Raw genomic sequence first — 22,036 nt, forward strand, 5'->3', positions numbered from 1 at the left:
TTTTTTTAAACCCTAGAATGTTAGAATACTTTTTGAATTCTGCATAAGTTAAATTTTGAGTCTATGCCCTAATAGAGAGCTTGTTAGTAATATGCATGTGCTTTTTACAGGTATCCTCAGGGACTTGATTTTTGCTTTCCTATCTGCTATGTTTGAGATGATTTCCTCTCAGCTAGTGGTGCTGTCTGTTTACAGTATTTTGGCATACACTTTCTCGTTAGTGATACTAGTCCTAGCTTCCTGTATTATTGAATTTGCAGCAAAGTAGACTTTACTGGAGCTCTTCTTGCTAGTTAAAAGATTCCTCCACTTCTGTCCTCCTTACACTTAACTCTCCTGGAAGGGAATTGCTTATGATAGTGAAGGGCTTTAGTTCTCTCAGCTAATAATTTGGCATAATCCATGAGTAGCAAATTCAGAAATTCTACTTAAACTCCATTACAATTATATAGTTAAATATATTACACTCAACATTTTAGGTGCTTTAAATTAAGGCTATTATAATGGTATATTGCTTTGTTCCAAAGAGCCTGTGCCTTTATTCTATGAGTTTGGGTGGAAGCCATCATGGAATTAGAATTGTGATTTAAAGTGGGTTTCAAACTACCTGAAAAGTGCTATGACACTGTAGTATAAATTGATTGTTTTGAAAAGTAATAATGACTTCATTTTTAAAAAATGATGACAATTATCTTAAAATTCAAGAAATATGGAAGAATATGAAGAAAATGTAAACTTTTTTTGCAAAACTCCATCATTTAATAAATATTATTAAGTTGATAAAAATATTTCAGATATACATCTCACCTATGCAATATACAGATTGAAAAGTAAAAAGATAGAAATCTACATAGAGGGGTAAATATGGAAGGATATAAGAATGAATATATATATAAAATGATAAATTTATAATTTTACTTATTTTTTCCAGCTTTATTGAGATATAATTGATATATAATATTGTGTAAATTTAAGATGTATGACACAATTACTTCATACACCATATATTGCTAAATGATTACCACAATAGGGCTAATTAACACATCTATCACCTCATATAATTACAATTTTTTTGTGATGAGAACATTTATAATTTACTTTCTTAGCAAATTTCAAGGATATAATATACTGTTGTTAACTATAATCACTGCCGAATGTAAGATCCTCAGAACTCATTCATCTTAAAACTAAAAGTTTATACCTTTTGACCAACATCTTCCCATTTCCCCCTCTCCTCTGCCCCTGGCAACCACCATTCTTATCTCTGTTCTGTGAGTTTAGCTTTTAAAAATTACACATATAACTAAGATCTTACAGTATTTGTCTTTTTCTGTCTGACTTATTTCACTTAACGTAATGCCCTCAGGTCCATCCATGTGGTAGCAAATGGCTGGGTTTCCTTCTTTTTTATGGCTGAATAGTATTCCATTGTATGTATACACCACATTTTCTTTATCTATGTATTGATGGACTCTTAGATTGTTTCCATGTCTTGGCTATTGTGAATAATGTGATGGATATGGGGATGCAGATGTCTCTTAGAAATAGTGATTTTGTTTCCTAGTATATATATCCAAAAGTGGGATTGCTTGGTCATATAGTAGTTCTATTTTTAAAATTTTGAGGAACTTCTGTATTGTCCCCCATAATGGCTACACCAATTTACATTCCTACCAACAGTGCATAAATGTCCCCATTTCTCCACATCCTTGCCAACAATTGTTATCTCCTGTTTTTTTTTTTTTTATACTAGCCATTTGAATAGGCATGAGGTGATATCTTATCATGGTTTTGACTTACATTTCCCTGATGATTGGTGCTTTTGAGCATCTTTTCTTTTACCTGTTGGCTGTTTGTATGTCTTTGGAAAAATGTCTATTCAGGTCCTCTGCCCATTTTTAAATTGTATTATTATTATTATTTTTTGTTATTGAGTTTTATGAGTTTCTTATATATTTTTGATATTAACCCCTTATCTGATAAATAGTTTGCAGATATTTTCTCTCATTCTGTAGGTTGCCTCTTCATTTTGTTGACTGTTTTTTGCTGTTCATAAGATTTTGTTTGATGTAATCCCACTTGTTTGTTTTTGTTTCTTGTGCTTTTGGTATCATATCCAAAATATCGTTGCTAAGAGCAATTTCAAGGAGACTTTTTCCTACATTTCCTTCTCAGTGTTTTACTGTTTCACATCTTACATTTAAGTCTTTTATTCATTTTGAGTTAATTTTTGTGAGTAGTGTAAGATAGAGGTCCAATTTCATTATTTTGCATGTGAATATCTGGTTTTCCCAGACCACTGATTGAAAAGACTTTCTTTTCCCCACTGAGTATTGTTGGCTCCCTTGTCAAATATTAGTTGACCATATATGTATAGGTTTATTTCTGGACTCTCAATTCTGTTCCATAGGACTATGCATCTTTTTTTAATGTCAGCATCATACTTTTTTGATTACTCTAGCTTTGTAGTATATAGTGTAAAATCAGCAAGTGTGATAGCTCCAATTTTGTTCCATTCTTTGAAGATTGCTTTGGCTATTTGGGGTCTTCTGTGGTTCCATAGGAATTTTAGGATTGTTTTTCTATTTCTGTAAGAAACGCCATTAGAATCTTGTTAGAGATTGTATATAATCTATAGATGACGTTGAGTATTAAGGACATTTTAACAACTTCAATTGTTCTAATCCAAAAACACAGGATATCTTTCTATTTATATATGTCTTTTTCAGTTTCTTTCATCAGTGTCCTATAGTTTTCAGTGTACAGATATGTCACCTTCTTGATTAAATTTCTTTCAAAGTATTTGATTGTATTTGATGCTGTTGTGAATGGGATTGTTTTTTTTTAATTTCTTTTTCAGATACTTTATTGTTTGCATATAGAAATGCAACTCATTTGTGTATGCTAATTTTGTACGTGCAACTTTATTGACTTCATGGATTAGTTCTAACCGATTTTTGGTAGAGTCTCTAGGGTTTTCTATGTATGAGATCATGTAATCTGCAGAGATAATTTTACTTCTTTTTTCCCCCAATTTGTGTGCCTTTTATTTCTTTTACTTGCCTAATGCTCTGGCAAGGACTTCTAGTACTTTGTTGAATAGGAATGATTAGAGTGGGCACCCTTGTCCTTCTCTTGATTTTAGAGGAATAGCTTTCAGCTTTTCACCTTCGCATGATGTTATCTGTTGGTTTGTCATGTATGGCCTTTAATATGTTGGGGTACATTCCTTCTATAACCAATTTATTGAGAGCTTTTATCATTAAAGAGTGTTAACTTTTGTCAAACACTTTTTCTGCATCTATTGAGAGGATCATGTAATGTTAATCCTTCATTCTATTAATGTTGTGTATCACGTATATTGATTTTCATATGTGGTAACATTCTTGAATTCCAGGAATTAATCCCATTTCATCATGGTTTATGATCCTTTTAATATACTGTTTAATTTGGTTTGCTAGAATATTGTGAGCATTTTTGCACATATATTCATCAGGGATATTGGCCTGTGGTTTTCTATTCTTGTACTGTCCTTATCTGGCTTTGGTATCAGGGTAATTCTGTCCTTCTAAAATGAGTTTGAGAGTGTTCCCTCATCTTTAATGTTTTGGAAGAGTTTGAGGAGGATTAGCATTAATTCTTCTCTAAATTTTTGTTGGAATTCACTAGTAAAACCATCTGGTCCTGGATTTTTCTTTTTTGGAGTGTTTCAAAATTACTACCTGTCGTTACTGCTCTATTCAGATTTTCTGTTTCTTCATAATTCAGCCTAGTCTATGTTTCTAGGAAATTATCGATTTATTCTAGGTCATCCAGCTTGTTGGTGTATAATTGTTCATAATAGCCTCTTAGGATCTTTTGTATTTCTCTGGTATCAGTTGTATTGTCTGCCTTTTCATGTATAATTTTATTTGAGTCTTCTCTTTTTTTCTGGGTTAGTTTGGCTAAAGATTTGTCCAATTTCTCTTTTTAAAATAGAAACTCAGTTTCATTGATTTTTCTATTGTCTTTTTAGATTCTATTTCATTTATTTCTGCTCTAATATTTATTTTTTGCTTCCCTTTGCTAACTTTGGACTTTGTTTTTCTTCTTTCTTTTTTTTTTTTTGCGGTATGCGGGCCTCTCACTGTTGTGGCCTCTCCCATTGCGGAGCACAGGCTCTGGATACGCAGGCTCAGCGGCCATGGCCCACGGGCCCAGCTGCTCCACGGCATGTGGGATCTTCCCAGACCGGGGCTCGAACCCGTGTTCCTTGCATCGGCAGGTGGACTCTCAACCACTGCACCACCAGAGCCCCTGTTTTTCTTATTTCTTGAGGTATAAAGCTAGGTTCTTTATTTGAGATCGTTTTTTTCTGTAATGTAGGCCTTTACATCACTATAAATTTCCCTCTTAGAACTGTTTTTACTTCTTCCCATAAGTTTTGGTGTGTTGTATTTTCTCTTTCATTTTATTCAAGATACTTTCTGACTTCTCTTTTAATTTATTTCACCCATGGGTTGTTCAGGAGTGTGCTGTTTAATTTTTCCATGTTTGTGAATTTTCCAATTTTCAACCTGTATTCATTTATAATTTCATACCATTGTGATTGGAAAAGATAACTAGATGTGATTTTGATCTTTTTGGATTTGTTAAGGCTTCCTTTGTGGCCAAACATATAATCTGTCATGGAGAATGTTCCATGTGTGCTTGAGAAGAAAGTATATTCTCATGCTGTTTGTTGAAATGCTCTGTATATCTGAGTTCCATTTGTTCTGTAGCTGTATTCATGTCCTCTGTTTCCTTATTAATTTTCTGGCTGCATGATCTATCCAATGTTGAAAGTGGTGTGAAGCCCCCAAATATGATTTTATGCTATTTCTCCCTTCAGTTCTGTTAATATTTACTTTAAATATTTAGGTTCTCCAAAACTGAGTGCATATATATTTATAATTGTTATATCCTCTTGATGAATTGATTTTTTTGTCACTATATAGTGACTTTCTTTGTCTCTTATGAATGATTTTGTCTGAAAGTCTATTTTATCTGATATAACTATAGCCACTCCTACTCTCTTTTGGTTAACATTTACAGGGAATATCTTTTTCCATCCTTCATTTTCAACTTATCTGTTTCCTTAAAGCTAAAGTGTGTTTCTTTTAGGTAGCATATAGTTGGGTGTTGTGGGTTTACATATATATATATCTCCCGGTACTCTATGTCTCTTGATTGGAGAACTTGGTCCATTTACATTTCAAGTAATTATTGATAATTTAGGACTTACTTTTGCTGTTTTGTTCATTGTTTCTGACTGTTTCTTTAGTTCCTTTTTCCTTTTCTTTCTTGCTATCTTCCTTTGTGATATATTTTTTGTAGTGATATGCTTTAATTCCTATCTCTTTAACTTTTGTGTATCTACTATAGATTTTTGCTTTGTGCTTAACATGAGACTTACAGAAAACATGTTACAGGTATAACAATTTATTTTAATCAGATAACAATTTAGCTTTAATTGTATATGTAAACTCTACACTTTTGCTTCTTCTCCCCCCACATTTTATGTTATTGATTTCACACTTTACATCTTTTAATATTGTGCACCTATTAACAAATTATTGTAGCTCTTGTTATTTTAATATTACTGTTTTTTAACTTTTATTTAGAAATAAAAGTGATGTATACAGCATCATCATAGTATTAGCATATTATGAATTTAACTATATACTTACCTTTACCAGTGAGTTTTATACTTACATGTTTTTATGTCATTACTTAGTGTCCTTTCATTTCAATGTGAAGAACTCCCTTTAGTATTTTTTGTAAGGTAGGTCTAGTGGTGATGAACTCCCATAACTTTTGTTTGTCTGGGAATGTTCTTATTTCTCCTTCATTTCTGAAGGACACTCTTGCTAAGTATAGTGTTCTTAATTGGCATTTTAGAAATTTCAGCAGTGTGAATATATCTTCCCACTCCCTCCTGGCCTGCAAAATTTCTGTAGAGAAAACCACCAATATCCTTATGGAGGTTCTTTTCTATATGATGAGTTATTTTTCTTTGCTGCTTTCAAAATTCTCTCTTTGTCTTTAACTTTTAATATTTTGATTATAATGTATCTTGGAGTAATCTTCTCTGGGTTGATCTTACTTGATGTCCTTTGAACTTCTTGTACCTGGATGTCCATCTCTCTCCCTGGATTTGGAAATTTTTCAGCTATTGTGTCTTTAACTATGCTTTCTGTCTCATTCTCCCTCTCTTCTTTTCTGGAACTCCTGTGATACAAATGTAGTTTCCCTGATGGTGTCCCATACTTTATGTAGGCTTCATTTACTCTTTTTTTTTTTTCCTCTAACTGGCTAACTTCAAATGATCTCTCTTCAAATTTGCTGATTCTTTCTTCTGTATGATAAAATCTGTTGTGGAAGCTCTCTATTGAATTTTTACTTCTGTGATTATATCCTTCAGCTCCAGGATTTCTGGGGGATTTTTTGTTATGGTTTCTATTCTTTCTTAAAATTCTCATTTTGTGCCTGCATTATTTTCCTGATTTTGTTCAGTTGCCTGTGTTCTTTTGCATTTCATTGAGTTTCTTTCAGGTGATTATTTTTAATTTTTTTTATCAGGGAATTCATAGATCTCCATTTCTTCAGGGTCAGTTATTAGAGATTTGTTAGTTTTCTTTGGTGGTATCATAGTTGCCTGATTCTTCATGATCCATGTAGCCTTGCATCAGTGCCTGTGCATTTGAAGAAGCAAACACTTTTTCTAGTTGTTATAGTCTGATTATAGCAGGTAAAGATCTTTTCCTGTATGTTCCCTGGGCTGATAGGATTACCTCCTGAATTACTGTTATGCTTGGTTGGAGCCGGTTACAAGGCTGTTGCTAAGTCTGCAGCAGAGTCCCTGGTTGGCAGGCTTGTTATGAGGGGCTTGATGGACATGGATCTTCTTTGGTCCCTGTGTGGATGGGACAGCATCCAGTACGTTGTTCAGTAGGGTGGCACTGGAACAAGGGTCTACTTTAGGGTCCACATTTGGGCCCTCAGATAGCAGGCCTATTACCAAGTGTGTGGGCAGGTGTGTCACCTGCCAGGCCCTGGGAGAGTTGCTGCCTGGTCATTTGATAGGTCTTTGAGTAAGCAGGACTGGCCCTGGAATGTGTTCCATCCAAAAGGCGATGGAACCACAGGCTGAAACCTAAGCTTGTTTCCATTTCCATAGTGAAGATTGAGGTCTACAAACCTGGCCCTGGAGGCACAGATGGGCATGACTCACATCAGGTCTCTGAGTGAGCTGGGCTGTTCCCAGACTGTGGCTGGCAGGGCTAGAGCCAAGTATTGAACCATTTCATAATCTTCTGATGTGCAGACATGAGTATCTCCCACTGGTTCCCAGGGCCAGGAGTACTTCTCATGGACTGTGGTTGGGAGGGACTGGAGTTGAATATAGGGCTCTTCAGGATCTCCAGGGGTATAGCTGGGAGTATCTTCTTCTGGGTCCCTGTGCCAGCTAGACTGTTTATGGACTGAGGCTGCATCCAGCTTGAGCCCAGATACAGGGCCCTTTCAGAATCTATAGTCTGACTGAATTTGGTGTTCTTATATCCAGAGTTTCCTGGACTGTGGCTCAGGGGGTCTGGAGATGGTTCATGGGCCACTTCAGGGTCCACAGCTGGTTCTGAAGTCTGTATGCCTCTTAACTGATGCATGGTTGAATGTGACTCCTCTCAGGTTCCTTGGCATATGGTGCTAGTGATAGACCCAAAGTCAGACAGGGCTGTAGCTGAGTTCTCAAGGATATGGACCTGTTTCAGGGTCTGTAAACAGGACCACAGTCAGTGAGCCAGCCACCTGGGTGCAAGCCTGCCTTCTCAAAATGGTTGTCCTCAGTCTTGGACTGCACTGAGGTTTCACAATCCCTACCTGGGTCCCAAAGCTGTTAACAAAGCACTTTTGTCCTGGATGGATGCCAGATTATTGTTGAAGAGGGGGAAATGAGCTAATGACATCTTATTTTACCACTTTGCTCACATCACACCTTATGTATATAATTTTAAAAGTTTTATGATTCTTTTACTTGAGTTTAACAAAGAGGAACAGAAATAAAACTGAAGGAATTGATTTACTTCAGATAAACATTTCTTCATCACAAGAGAGATTAATACCTAAAACATCTTCTAAAGAAGAAAAATGACTTTGAAAGAATTTAAGTTTGAGGGTTTCTGTTGTTGTTGTTGTTGTTGTTGTTGTTAATTTGATCAGTTTCATTCTTAGGCCATTGCTATTGACTACTTCTAATTTGCTTCGTCCTAACTAGTAATTTGTTATTTAAATGACTATTATTTTTACATTGTTAAGGTTTCACCATTTACATTCTGTTCTGGGTCTAAAATTCCAAGAAGTCTTAGTTGTAACTTTGAAATAGTTTTGATGATCCCTAGATACAGATAGTTTTCTAAGCAAATATATCCCTTTCCCATAGCCACTGCTTCCATAGTGGACAAAGGATAGGGGAGGGATGAGGAGGAAGAGAGAGATGAAAAAGAATAGACCACATGCCCTCAAACATTTGGACCCCAAAATCAGACTAACTCAGTTGTAGAGAGCTCTAAGCATCTAGAAGGAAAAAGAAGTTGAACCAGGTTGTGATAAATGAAAATATCTAATGTTATAAAAACATTTACCTAAAAGTGGAATCATCTAATAATCAAAAGTGACTGATAGTTTATGAAATTTGACTAAGTTATTCCCCATTACCCAAGAGGAAGTAGGTGCCATGGAGATAAGTTGGTAGTAGTTGCTAAAAACTTCTATATGTTCCTCCATACTTTGGGGAGTTGAAACTTCTAAATCAAATTAGTTATAGGCTTTTATAATTTTTTATTATTTAAAATTTCAAATACATACAAAAGTAGAGAGAGCAGTCTAATGATCTGTCATGAAGCTATCACCCAAGCACTCAAGCAATCTTGAGAAAGAAAAACGGAGCTGGAGGAATCAGGCTCCCCTACTTCAAACTATACTACAAAGCTACAGTAATCAAGACAGTATGGTATTGGAACAAAAACAGAAATATAGATCAATGGTACATGATAGAAAGCTCAGAGATAAACCCATGCACATATGGTCACCTAATTTACAACAAAGGAGGCAAGAACATACAATGGAGGAAAGACAGCCTCTTCAAAAAGTGGTGATGGGAAAACTGGACAGCTATATGTAAAAGAATGAAATTAGAACTCTTCCTAACACCATACACAAAAATAAACTCAAAATGGATTAAAGACCTAAATATAAGACTGGACACTGTAAAACTCTTAGAGGAAAACATAGGAAAAACACTCTTTGACATAAACCACAGCAAGATCTTTCTTGATCCACCTCCTAGAGTAATGAAAATAAAACAAATATAAACAAGTGGGACCTAATTAAACTTAAAAGCTTTTGCACAGCAAAGGAAACTATAAACAAGAGGAAAAGACAACCTTCAGAATGGGAGAAAATATTTGCAAATGAAACAATGAACAAAGGATTAATCTCCAAAATATACAAACAGCTCATGGAGCTCAATATCAAAAAAACAAACAACCCAATGAAAAAATGGGTGGAAGACCTAAATAAACATTTCACCAAAGAAGACATGCAGATGGCCAAGAGGCATATGAAAAGATGCTCAACACCACTAATTATTAGAGAAATGCAAATCAAAACCACAATGAGGTATCACCTCACACCAGTCAGAATGGCTACTATCAAAATATCTAGAAACAATAAATGCTGGAGAGGCTGTGCTGAAAAGGGAACCCTCCTGCACTATTGGTGGGAATGTAAATTGATACAATCACTATGGAGAACAGTATGGCAGTTCCTTAAAAATCTAAAAATAGAACTATGACCCAGCAATCCCACTACTGGGCATATACCCTGAGAAAACCATAATTCAAAAAGAGTCATGTACCACAATGTTCATTGTAGTACTATTTACAATAGCCAGGACATGGAAGCAACCTAAGTGTCCACTGACAGATGATTGGATAAAGAAGATGTGGCACATATATACAGTGGAATATTACTCAGCCATAAAAAGAAACAAAATTGAGTTATTTGTAGTGAGGTGGATGGACCTAGAGTCCGTCATACAGAGTGAAGTAAGTCAGAAAGAGAAAAACAAATACCATATGCTAACACATATATATGGAATCTAAAAAAAAAAATGGTTCTGAAGAGCCTAGGGACAGGACAGGAATAAAGATGCAGACGTAGAGAATGGACTTGAGGACACGGGGAGGGGGAAGGGTAAGCTGGGATGAAGTGAGAGAGTGACATGGACATATATACACTACCAAATGTAAAAGAGATAGCTAGTGGGAAGCAGCTGCGTAGCACAGGGAGATCAACTTGGTGCCTTGTGATGACCTAGAGGGGTGGGATAGGGAGGGTGGAGGGAGGCTTAAGAGGGAGGAGGTATGGTGATATATGTATGCATATGGCTGATTCACTTTGTAGTACAACAGAAACTAACACAGCATTCTGAAGCAGTTATACTCCATAAATATATATATATAAAAAAAAACTTTTCAAATACATACAAAAGTAGAAAGAGCAGTCTAGTGATCTGCCATGAAGCCATCACCCATTGTGAACTAATGTCAATATTTGTCCACTGTTAGTTTGTCTGTTCCCCCATTTTAAATAATATATATTTTCCTTTTTAACTTTTAATTTTGAAATATTTTCAAATTTATAGAAAAGTTGCAAGACTAGTACAAAGAAGGCCTGAATACCCTTCACTCAAATTTTTCAGTTGTTAACATATTATCAAATTTGCTCTATCACTCTTTCTTTAGATACATATTATCTTTTCTAAATTGTTTGATTAAAAATTATTGACATGTGCCCCCTCAACTTCTAAATACTTAAGTGCTTATTTCTTAAAAACAAGGGTATCCACTTACATAACCACAGTAGATTTGGCAAAATCAATAAATTAGTGCTGATATAATCCTAGTGTCAAATCTATAGACTTGATTCAAATTTTGTCATTTTCCCAATAATGACTTATAGCAGAAGGAAAGAAATCTCTGCCTAAGACAAATTCAGTATCACACATCGCACTTAGTTATGTCTCTTTAGTCCTTTTTAATCTAAAACTGTTCTTCAGTCCTGTTGAAGACCTTTTGTCTTAGGTTATAATGACCTTGATATTTTTAAAGAAGGTTGGCTGGTTATTTTGTCCCTCTGTTTAGATTTGGCTGTTGTTTCCTTATGATTATATTCAGTTTAGCATCTTTGGCAGGAACACCACGGAAGTGATACTGTGTCTTTCAAAGCAGCCTATCAGAAGATACCATTAAATGTGGTGTTAACTTTGGTCATTTGGTTAAGATGGTATCAGTTATGTCTCCCAATTCAAAAGTTAATATGTTTTCTTTTGTAATTAATAAGTATATTTTGGAGAGATACTTTGAGATGATTTAATATGCCATTTTTCACCAAATTTGCACCCACTAGATTTAGTATTCATTGATGATTCTTGCTTGAATTATTACTTCCTATGATGACAAATACTAATTTTACAATTCTATGATTCCTTTTATGTTTACTAGTTGCCATTTTACCACAAAGAAGAGCTTTCCCTACTCCTCCATTTATTCATCTGTATATCAGTATGAACTTATGCATTTTTATTTTATTCAATGGATTATTAACCATTATTGTCATTATTTCTTTGATGCTCAAATTGTCCCAGATTTGGCCATTGAGAACCCCTTCAAGCTGCTATCTATATCATTTTGACATGACCTCATCATTACTTTCTGACACCTCAAGATGTTTCAGGATCATTTTGTTCTTTCCATGTACCAGTCATTTCTGGAATCAGTCATTTCTCTAAGAAGTCCTGGTTACTTTTGCTGGAGTTTAATATGCAGAGACCATGATCTGAACACTAGGTGCTCATTACTTCTGGGATGCCATTGTCATTGCTTTAGATCCTTTTAATAGACAAAGCTAGAATATGTTGGTGTGTTTGTGTGTCTATACACTTAGGTACATATGTACATGTTTACATATATATCTATGTATATACATACATGTATGTGTTATATACATGTATATCATATATGTATGTGTGTATATACAGATATGTGGGTATATGTACATACATATATATATATATATATATACACACATACATATCTACCTAAAATCTGGTTATCTTTTTATCTTCATACCTGTCTATCATCTATCTGAAAAACCATGAGCTCATACTGTTAACTACAATTCTGATATAAAACCACAAAATTCTTTCTAACCTCCACTTTTTTCAGATTTGGAACTCCCTTCTCAGGAAATAAGAAATCTCTCTCCCTTTCTCTATATTATGCTATACTCATTGCTGAATCCTAGCATATACACACCCATGAGTATTTCATAATTGCTAGCCCATAGGGAAAAATACACCTTCTGCCGGAAATTCAGTGTTTGTTTAGAGTGGGTTTTTATGGACTGAAACCTGAGGGTGTATAGTCCAAATATTGTGTTAATAAGTTAGTTGGGTTAGTCATTCTCCTCTCTCCCCTTCAGTGTTGAGATGTAATTTATTTACAATACCATTAGGTTCTTTTTTTTTCTGTTTGTACTCCACTTTAGTTTTTACTTTCCCCATCCTGGTTGGTTTTATTTTTGTTTAACATCCACAATATTGATATGATACCAAAACTATAAACAAAGATGTATTGTGAGAGAAGTGTTACTCCAAAACCTCTATCCCATCATCATCACTAGTCCTTTCTACCTAACACCTATGCACTCCCTGGAGGTAGCAAATATCATTTGTTTCTGAATTATCCTTCCTGTGTTTCCTTTTTGCACAACTGAGTAGATGACTATGTATTGTCTTATTTCCCCTTTTCCCTTAAACAAAAGTTAGCATACTATAGATACTCTTTTCACTTTACATAGTTTATTCAACCACTTCCCTATGTATGAACATTTAAATTGCTTCTACTATTTTGCAGCAACTGCATACAACACTGCAATGAATAACCTTGTGCATATATATTTTCCTGTTTTTGGAATTGTATCTTTATGGTAGCGGGACTGCTGTGTCAAAATGTAAATGCATTCATAATGTTTGTTAGATATTACTGAATTCCCCACCATAACTGTTGCATGTGTTTGCATTCCCACCCACAATGAGTGAGAGTGCCGGTTTTCCTACAGCTTCACCAACAGAATGCATTGTCATAATTTTTGCCAATTTGATAGGTGAAATATAGTATCTCAGTGTACTTTCAATTTACGTTTCTAGTATGATGAATGAGTTTGAACATCTTTTCATATGTTTAAGGGATACATATGTCATGATCTATATGATATATATAGTAGTCTATTCATGACTTTTACCCATTTTCTATTAGATTTTGGTCTTCTCAATTTTTTGGAGTTGTTATAAAGATAGAGATATTAGCCTTTTAACTGTGATATATGTTGGAATACTTCTCCCAGTTTGTGAGTTATTTATATATAGATAGATAGATAGATAGATAGGTAGATTGATTTTTTTTTTTTTTTTTTTTGCGCTACGCGGGCCTCTCACTGTTGTGGTCTCTCCCGTTGCAGAGCACAGGCTCCGGACGCGCATGCTCAGTGGCCATGGCTCACGGGCCCAGCTGCTCCGCGGCATGTGGGATCCTCCCGGACCGGCACACGAAGCTGTGTCCCCTGCATCAGCAGGCGGACTCTCAACCACTGCGTCACCAGAGAAGCCTGTGAGTTATATTTTGATTTTGCTTTTGGAAATTTTGTGATGACTTTTAAATTTTTTATATAGTCAATTTTATCAACATTTTATTTCATTAAATCTGGATTTGTGTCATTGGTAGAAAGTTTTTTCCTACACTCAGAATTTTTTCTAGTACTTATATGGTTTCATTTCTTACATTTAGACCTCTGACCTATTTGGGGTTTATTCTCATGTATGGTGTAAAATAGTCTCTCTTTTAACGTTTTCCTAAAATGGCTAACTGGTTGTTCCAGCACCACTAAAAAAACTAAGTCTATCTTTGTGCCAGTGATTTGAGATGCCAGCATTATTATGTACTAAATTTCCATGTGTACTTGGATATATTTCTGGACTTTCTATTCTATTCCACAGGGCTGTTGGTCTATTTATGCACAAGTACTGCACTGTTTTCATGATAGAAGTCCATGGTATGTTTCAATTTGTGGTCCCCCCTAGTCCTCCCTTTTAGGTTTTTCTTTTTCAGTGTATACTCTCTAATTTTGGGTTTTATTTTTCCATATGAATTTTAGTATCAACTTGGCTCCAGGAAAGAAAAAACTTCATGGTATTTTTTATTGGGATTTTTCTTAATTTATAAATTAACATAGAGAGAACTGATGTCTTTATGTTGTAGAGACGTTCTAACCAAGAAAAAGGGTACTTTTTCATTTGCTTGAGTGTACTTTGTCAAACCTTTCAGGAGTGTTTTAAAATTTTCCTCATAGAGGTCTGTACATTTTTTGTTAATTTTATTCCTAAGTATTTCATCTTTTTGTTTCTCTTGTGAATGGGAATTTCTCTACCAATATATTTTCTAGCTGTTATTATTTGTGTTTGTAAAGGCTATTGATTTCTATATGATGATTCTGTATCTTGCTACTTTACTGGATTATTTTATGGGTTTGAGTTAGTTTTAATGTTGAATCTCTAGGTTTTTCCAGATATGTTATCCTATCGTCTGCAAATACAGGTAGTTTTCCTTCTTTTTTTTTTTAATTGAGATGTAATTGACATATATTATAATACTTTCAGGTGTACAACAAAATCATTTGATATTTGTATATATTGCAAAATGATCACAATACATCTAGGTAGCATCCATCACCACACGTAGTTACAAATTCTTTTCTTGTAATGAGAACTTTTAAGATTTGCTCTTTTAGCAACTTTCAAATATGCAATACAGTATTATTAATGACAGTTGCCTATCCATTACATCCCCATGACTTATTTATTTTATACCTGGAAGTTTGTACCTTTTGACCCCCTTGAGAAGTTTTTCTTTTTATATTTCAGTTATTATTACTTCTAATTATTTTCTCTTTTCTTGTTGCATTGAGTAATACCTCTGTATAATGCTGAATAATAGAGTAAGTAGTGGGTACCTTTGTGTTATTCTTGATTATAGTCGAAATGGTTGTAGTGTTTCCATATTAAATAAGATGCTAGCTTTATGGGTAAAAAAGCACAGGTGAAAGCAAAGAGACCAGTGATAAAGCTATGACAATAGACCAGGTGGAGGTCACCTAGTCAGGGTAATGGATTTGAGATATATTTTTAGGTAGCAGCAACTCTGCTTGAAAGTGCATGTGTCATAGGAGAGAAAAGGAAAACATTAACTTGAATACATTTTATTCAAGCAACTGGGTGTATGCATATATTATCTCCTCATCTACATTGAAGGATCTTTGACAGTAAGCAGTTATGGTATAGTGGTTAAAATTTCGTGTTTTGCAAATTTATGGTTACTAGGCAGTAAGGGAAGGAGAGATAAGTTAGGAGATTGGGATTGACATGTACACACTGCTTTATATAAAACAGATAACTAATAAGGACCTACTGTATAGCACAGGGAACTCTACTCAGTACTCTGTAATGACTATATGGGAAAATAATCTAAAAAAGAGGGGAGATATATATATACGTATAGCTGATTCACTTTGCTGTACAGAAGAAACTAACACAACATTGTAAATCAACTATATGCCAATAAAAATTATAAAAAGAAAAAAAATTCATGTTTTGGAATCCAATTTCCTGGATTTAAAATCAGGCTTCAACATTTACTATATGGCCTTGAACAAGTTACTTAATCATTCTAAGTCTTGGTTTTCTTTCACATATATATAAAAGGTGATAATAATACTACCTAGCTCATAAGGTGTTTATGGGGATTAAATGACAAAAAAACATAAATAATAACAACAAGAATAACGCTTAGCAAACTGTTTGTACATGTAAGGGCTTAATAACTATTAAGTGATGACAATGATGATAATGATAGTAGTGTATCATAAATACCACCTGGTGTCTATCAAGTTTTCCATAAATACCATTCAGTCAATGATTTGGCTTAAAAATGCCTCTTGATATAAGACATCCATTTTAGGTAATTTTCTTACATTACAAGTTCTGGTATTTGTAGTGAGTATTCTGCTTTATGTTAGGTTAATGTTTAGTTTTTAGAGTAATGGAATTTTTAAGACACAGTAAATGTATCCTAAAATATCTCAGACTACTTCTCTGGTGAGACCAGATATTTGATAAATATACATGGTAAAAGGTATTGGTAAAACATAACAGGTTAATCAATTCAAGACCTGTATTTGTGCCAGTGAACAGCATTTTGCCTGAAGCAGATAGAACTTGTTATAAAAAAATGGCAAAATTTTCTCTGGCACCAAATCAACAAAGTGACTGCCTTTTAATGTATTCTCATTTAGGTGGTTGGCTGGGTGGTAAGAGTCAAAATGATCATTACATACTTTTTGTGAACTTGAATAACAATTACATTTCTGAGCAATTGTTTACATTTTGTCATTTACTTGGTTAAATTCCCATTAAGCAAAGGAAAATTTACTGTATATTATTCAGGATGCTCTTGTTGGGAATACTCTTAATTAAGAAATACCATAGAAATCTCCTTACTGTCTAGAAATAGCTCATTATCAAAAAAGAAAAAAAATGTAAGTCGATTATACTCATTAAATTTTGAATCTGAATATAATTCTTCTAGCAAGTTATTCTCTTAAAGGGTAGTGCTACTGAGGCCCTGATAGCTCTAGAAAATAAATCCATTCACAGTTATATTTAATGCTGAATTTTAAAAATATTTGCACATTCTTATGTATAGAGATGAAAAGGAAGGATGCAAAATTCATTTTAAAATCTACATATCTTTATAAATTGTCTAACTGATATAGCTACATAAAAGTGTGATTATTTATTCCCTTTGAGTTGATAGTCATTAAATCTAGTGTCAAGAGCAAAAGAATGAGGGTCATATCCTGCTGTGGTTTTGACTATGATGCTTCTGATTGAAGTCAGTGGGTGTTTGGTGTTTGAAATGATGACAGTCTATAAACTATGATAATTTGTTTCAACTGGAACCTTCAACTTTGTCTTCTGAAATATACAGCAAGAGTGACATCTGAGGAAAATTTTCAATGAAAAACTACGTCTTTCAAATATATTTTACCTTGTAAATGCTTGTAACAAGATTATTACTCAATCATTTTTCCTTTGGTCAGAAGTACATTAGTAGTGGACATTGTTATTCTTTTGCTTCTCATATCATGTTGTGCATAGATACTCCCTTTCATTCTGCTTGTAATATAAGCAGTCTTGTATTTGTCATTGAAAGTATTATGTATCAGAGTTTAGAGTGGTTATCTCTAGCAAACAGAAAGCTATTTCCCTAGCTACGATTATGCTTAGTGGTTCATAAATGTCTGCATAATAATGCTCTTGTTTACTTAGCCTCCTTGTTTATTTTCATCCCTACTAGTTATTCTTTAATGCCCCTTGTATAATGCAAATTAGTCATCTATATCCCTAAACCAGAGTGTTGAATTTACATTAGATTATTTTGCTGCCTATATGCTAATCACTTTTCAGATACTTTGAAATAAACCAGCCCAGTTTTAAAATGAATTCTAACATTGCAATTAAAAAGAAGGATGTAGATGCATATTATTATATCCACATCATTGTGATCATAGAAAATACATCTATTGTTAAAATTAAGTAAAAAAAGCAACAAATAGTATTTAAAAAGAAATAGAAAAGGCAGTAATTTTACAAAGCACTCTTATAAAAGCTATCTTTCACGTTATTTTTAAAACAAATATAGGAAATATAATAATTACCTTGCAGTCAAAACCTTGTGGGTTTTTTGACATTGCTATTGCAGAAAGGATCCAGGGAACAATTGTCTTGAGAAACAAAAATTAGAGTTTTGACTTTGATTTCTCAGTTAGAGGGAGGAGAATTTCTGATTCTTGAGACAGATCATTACAATAGCAGATAGATCCTAGTACAGACCTAGGAGGTTATAATCATAGATCAAAGAGCTGAATATGGATGCAATCAAAAGAAAGATTTATATGAAACTAGCATCCCACGTGAGGTTGATTTTGATATCAGATAGCTCAAGAATATAGTTGAACACATTACTATGAAATACAGACAGCCAATTTGAATCAGTAAAGCAAGATTCAGAATCCAGATTTCTGGCACAAAACTCCTCCCCCCATGAAATCTTTCTGCTCTCAGTAAAGCAGTTCCCATTTCCAATTTATACCTATCAGAAATTTACAACCTTCTGTCCAGAATCCTTGGTACACGGCATGTAATCTAAGCAAGCTTAAGCAGGGGGAAATGCTGTGACAGAAGAATTTTTTTTTTTTTGTCTGGAAAATATGCTATGCATTGTGAACCCTGGAATTGCAGTAGCCGTTTCACCACTATGAAGTAAGCCAGCCTGAGGACAAAGCACACTTTATTTATTTATTTATTGTTTTAATATGTGTAATATTATGCAAATCATGGATGGTTCAAGACAAATTGTACTATTAAAGGTAATGGTTATTCCTATTATAAAATAACAACCATAATAATATAACAGATAATTTATTTGAATATTTACTATAGAAGACCTAGTAACACCTGCTTCTATGTTTTTAGCATGGGTTATTTAATTTAATCCTTACCCTAATTCTATGAAGCATGTACACGCTTTGTTTTTTTTTTTAACATCTTTATTGGAGTATAATTGCTTTACAAAGGTGTGTTAGTTTCTGCTTTATAACAAAGTGAATCAGCTATACATATACATATATCCCCATATCTCCTCCCTCTTGCGTCTCCCTTCCACCCTCCCTATCCCATCCCTCTAGGTGGTCACAAAGCACTGAGCTGATCTCCCTGTGCTATGCGGCTGCTTCCCACAAGCTATCAATTTTACATTTGGTAGTGCATATATGTCCATGCCACTCTCTCACTTCATCCCAGCTTATCCTTTGCCGTCCACGTGTCTCAAGCCCATTCTCTACGTCTGCATCTTTATTCCTGTCCTGTCCCTAGGCTCTTCAGAACCATTTTTTTTTAATTCCATATATATGCGTTAACATACGATATTTGTTTTTCTCCTTCTGACTTACTTCACTCTGTATGACAGTCTCTAGATCCATCCACATCTCTACAAATGACCCAATTTCATTTCTTTTTAAGGCTGAGTAATATTCCATTTTATATATATGTGCCACATCTTCTTTATCCATTTGTCTGTCGATGGACACATAGGTTGCTTCCATGTCCTGGCGATTATAAATAGTGCTGCAATGAACACTATGGTACTTGTTTCTTTTTGTATTATGGTTTTCTCAGGGTATATGCCCAGTAGTGGGATTGCTGGGTCGTATGGTAATTCTATTTTTAGTATTTTAAGGAACCTCCATAGTGTTCTCCATAGTGGCTGTATCAATTTACATTGCCACCAACAGTGCAAGAGGGTTCCCTTTCCTCCACACCCTCTCCAGCATTTACTGTTTGTAGATTTTTGGACGATGGCCATTCTGAGTGGTGTGAGGTGATACCTCATTGTAGTTTTGATTTGCATTTCTCTAATGATTTAATGATGTTGAGCATTCTTTCATGTGTTTGTTGGCAATCTTTGTATTTTCTTTGGAGAAATGTCTATTTAGGTCTTCTGCCCATTTTTGGATTGGGTTTGTTTGTTCTTTTGATATTGAGCTACATGAGCTACTTGTAAATTCTGAAAATTAAGCCTTTGTCAGTTCCTTCATTTGCAAATATTTTCTGCCATTATGAGGATTGTCTTTTCCTCTTGTTTATGGTTTCCTTTGCTGTGCAAAAGCTTTTAATTTTCATTAGGTCCATTTGTTTATTTGTGTTTTTATTTCCATTTCTCTAGGAGGTGGGTCAAAAAGGATCTTGCTGTGATTTATGTGTTAGAGTGTTCTGCCTGTGTTTTCCTCTAAGAGTTTTATAGTGTCTGGCCTTCCATTTAGGTCTTTAATCCATTTTGAGTTTATTTTTGTGTATGGGGTTAGGGAGTGTTCTAATTTCATTCTTTTACATGTAGCTGTCCAGTTTTCCCAGCACCACTTATTGAAGAGGCTGTCTTTTCTCCAATGTATATTCTTGTCTCCTTTATCAAATATAAGGTGACCATATGTGTGTGGGTTTATCTCTGGGCTTTCTATCCTGTTCAATTGATCTATTTTTCTGTTTTTGTGCCAGTACCATACTGCCTTGATTACTATAGCTTTGTAGTATAGTATGAAGACTGGAAGCCTGATTCCTCAAGCTCCATCTTTCTTTCTCAAGATTGCTTTGGCTCTCCAGGGTCGTTTGTGTTTCCATACAAATTGTGAAATTTTTTGTTCTAGTTCTATGAAAAATGCCAGTGATAGTTTGATAGGGATTGCATTGAATCTGTAGATAGCTTTGGGTACTACAGTCATTTTCACAGTGTTGATTCTTTCAATCCAAGAACATGGTATATCTCTCCATCTGTTTGTAACATCTGTAATTCTTTCATCAGCATCTTATAGTTTTCTGCATACATGTCTTTTGACTCCCTGGGTTGGTTTATTCCTAGGTAGTTTAATCGTTTTGTGCAATGGTAAATAGGAGTGTTTCCTTAATTTCTCTTTCAGATTTTTCATCATTAGTGTATAGGAATGCAAGAGATTTCTGTGCATTAATTTTGTATCCTGCAACTTTACCAAATTCATTGATTAGCTGTAGTAGTTTTAGGTGGCATCTTTAGGATTCTCTATATATAGTATCATGTCATCTGCACACAGTGACAGCTTTACTTCTTCTTTTGCAATTTGTATTTGGTTTATTTCTTTTTCTTCTCTGATTGCTGTGGCTATGAATTCCAAAACTATGCTGAATAATAGTGGTGAGAGAGACAACCTTGTCTTGTTCCTGATCTTAGAGGAAATGGTTTCAATTTTTGACCATTGAGAACGATGTTGGCTGTGGGTTTGTCATACATGGCCTCTATTAAGTTGAGGTAGGTTACCTCTATGCATACTTTCTGGAGAGTTTTTATCATAAGTCGGTGTTGAATTTTGTCAAAAGCTTTCTCTGCATCTATTGAGATGATCATATGGTTTTTATTCTTCAATTTGTTAATATGGTGTATCACATTGATTTACTTGCATATATTGAAGAATCCTGGCATTCCTGGGATAAACCCCACTTGATTATGGTGTATGATCCTTTTAATGTGCTGTTGGATTCTGTTTGCTAGTATTTTGTTGAGGATTTTTGCATCTATATTCATCAGTGATATTGGCTTGTAGTTTTCTTTTTTTTGTGACTTCTTTGATTGGGTTTCGTATCAGGGTGATGGTGGCCTCATAGAATGAGTTTGGGGGAGTTCCTCCCTCTGCTATACTTTGGAAGAGTTTGAGAAGGATAGGTGTTAGCTCTTCTCTAAATGTTTAATGGAATTCATCTGTGAGGCCATCTGGTCCTGGGCCTTTGTTTGTGGGAAGATTTTTAATCACAGTTTCAATTTCAGTGCTTGTGATTGGTCTGTTTATATTTTCTGTTTCTTCCTTGTTTAGTCTCAGAAGGTTGTTCTTATCAAAGAATTTGTCCATTTCTTTCAGGTTGTCCATTTCATTGGCCTATACTTGCTTGTAGTAATCTCTCATGATCCTTTGTATTTCTGCAGTGTCAGTTGCTATTTCTCTTTTCATTTCTAATTCTATGGATTTGAGTCTTCTTCCTTTTTTCTTGATGAGACTGGCTAATGGTTTATCAATTTTGTTTATCTTCTCAAAGAAGCTGGTTTTAGTTTTATTGATCTTTGCTATTGTTTTCTTCATTTCTTTTTCATTTATTTCTGATCTGATCTTTATGATTACTTTCCTTATGCTAACTTTGGGGGTTGTTTTTTTGTTCTTCTTTTTCTAATTGCTTTCGGTGTAAGGTTAGGTTGTTTATTTGAGA

General features: G+C 34.4%; 1 long non-coding RNA gene across 1 annotated transcript in view; it reads left to right on the top strand.

Annotated features, from left to right (window-relative positions):
* LOC137217354 (uncharacterized) overlaps positions 1-13,743 on the top strand; it is a 574,439-nt gene extending 560,696 nt beyond the window's left edge. The window contains exon 6 of the long non-coding RNA XR_010940074.1: positions 13,600-13,743. This is a non-coding gene — a long non-coding RNA (uncharacterized lncRNA). The remainder of the gene's footprint in view (positions 1-13,599) is intronic.
* The last annotated feature ends 8,293 nt before the right edge of the window (positions 13,744-22,036 follow it).

The sequence above is a fragment of the Pseudorca crassidens genome, chromosome X (genome assembly GCF_039906515.1).
Source record: "Pseudorca crassidens isolate mPseCra1 chromosome X, mPseCra1.hap1, whole genome shotgun sequence".
Classification (NCBI taxonomy): Eukaryota; Metazoa; Chordata; class Mammalia; order Artiodactyla; family Delphinidae; genus Pseudorca; species Pseudorca crassidens.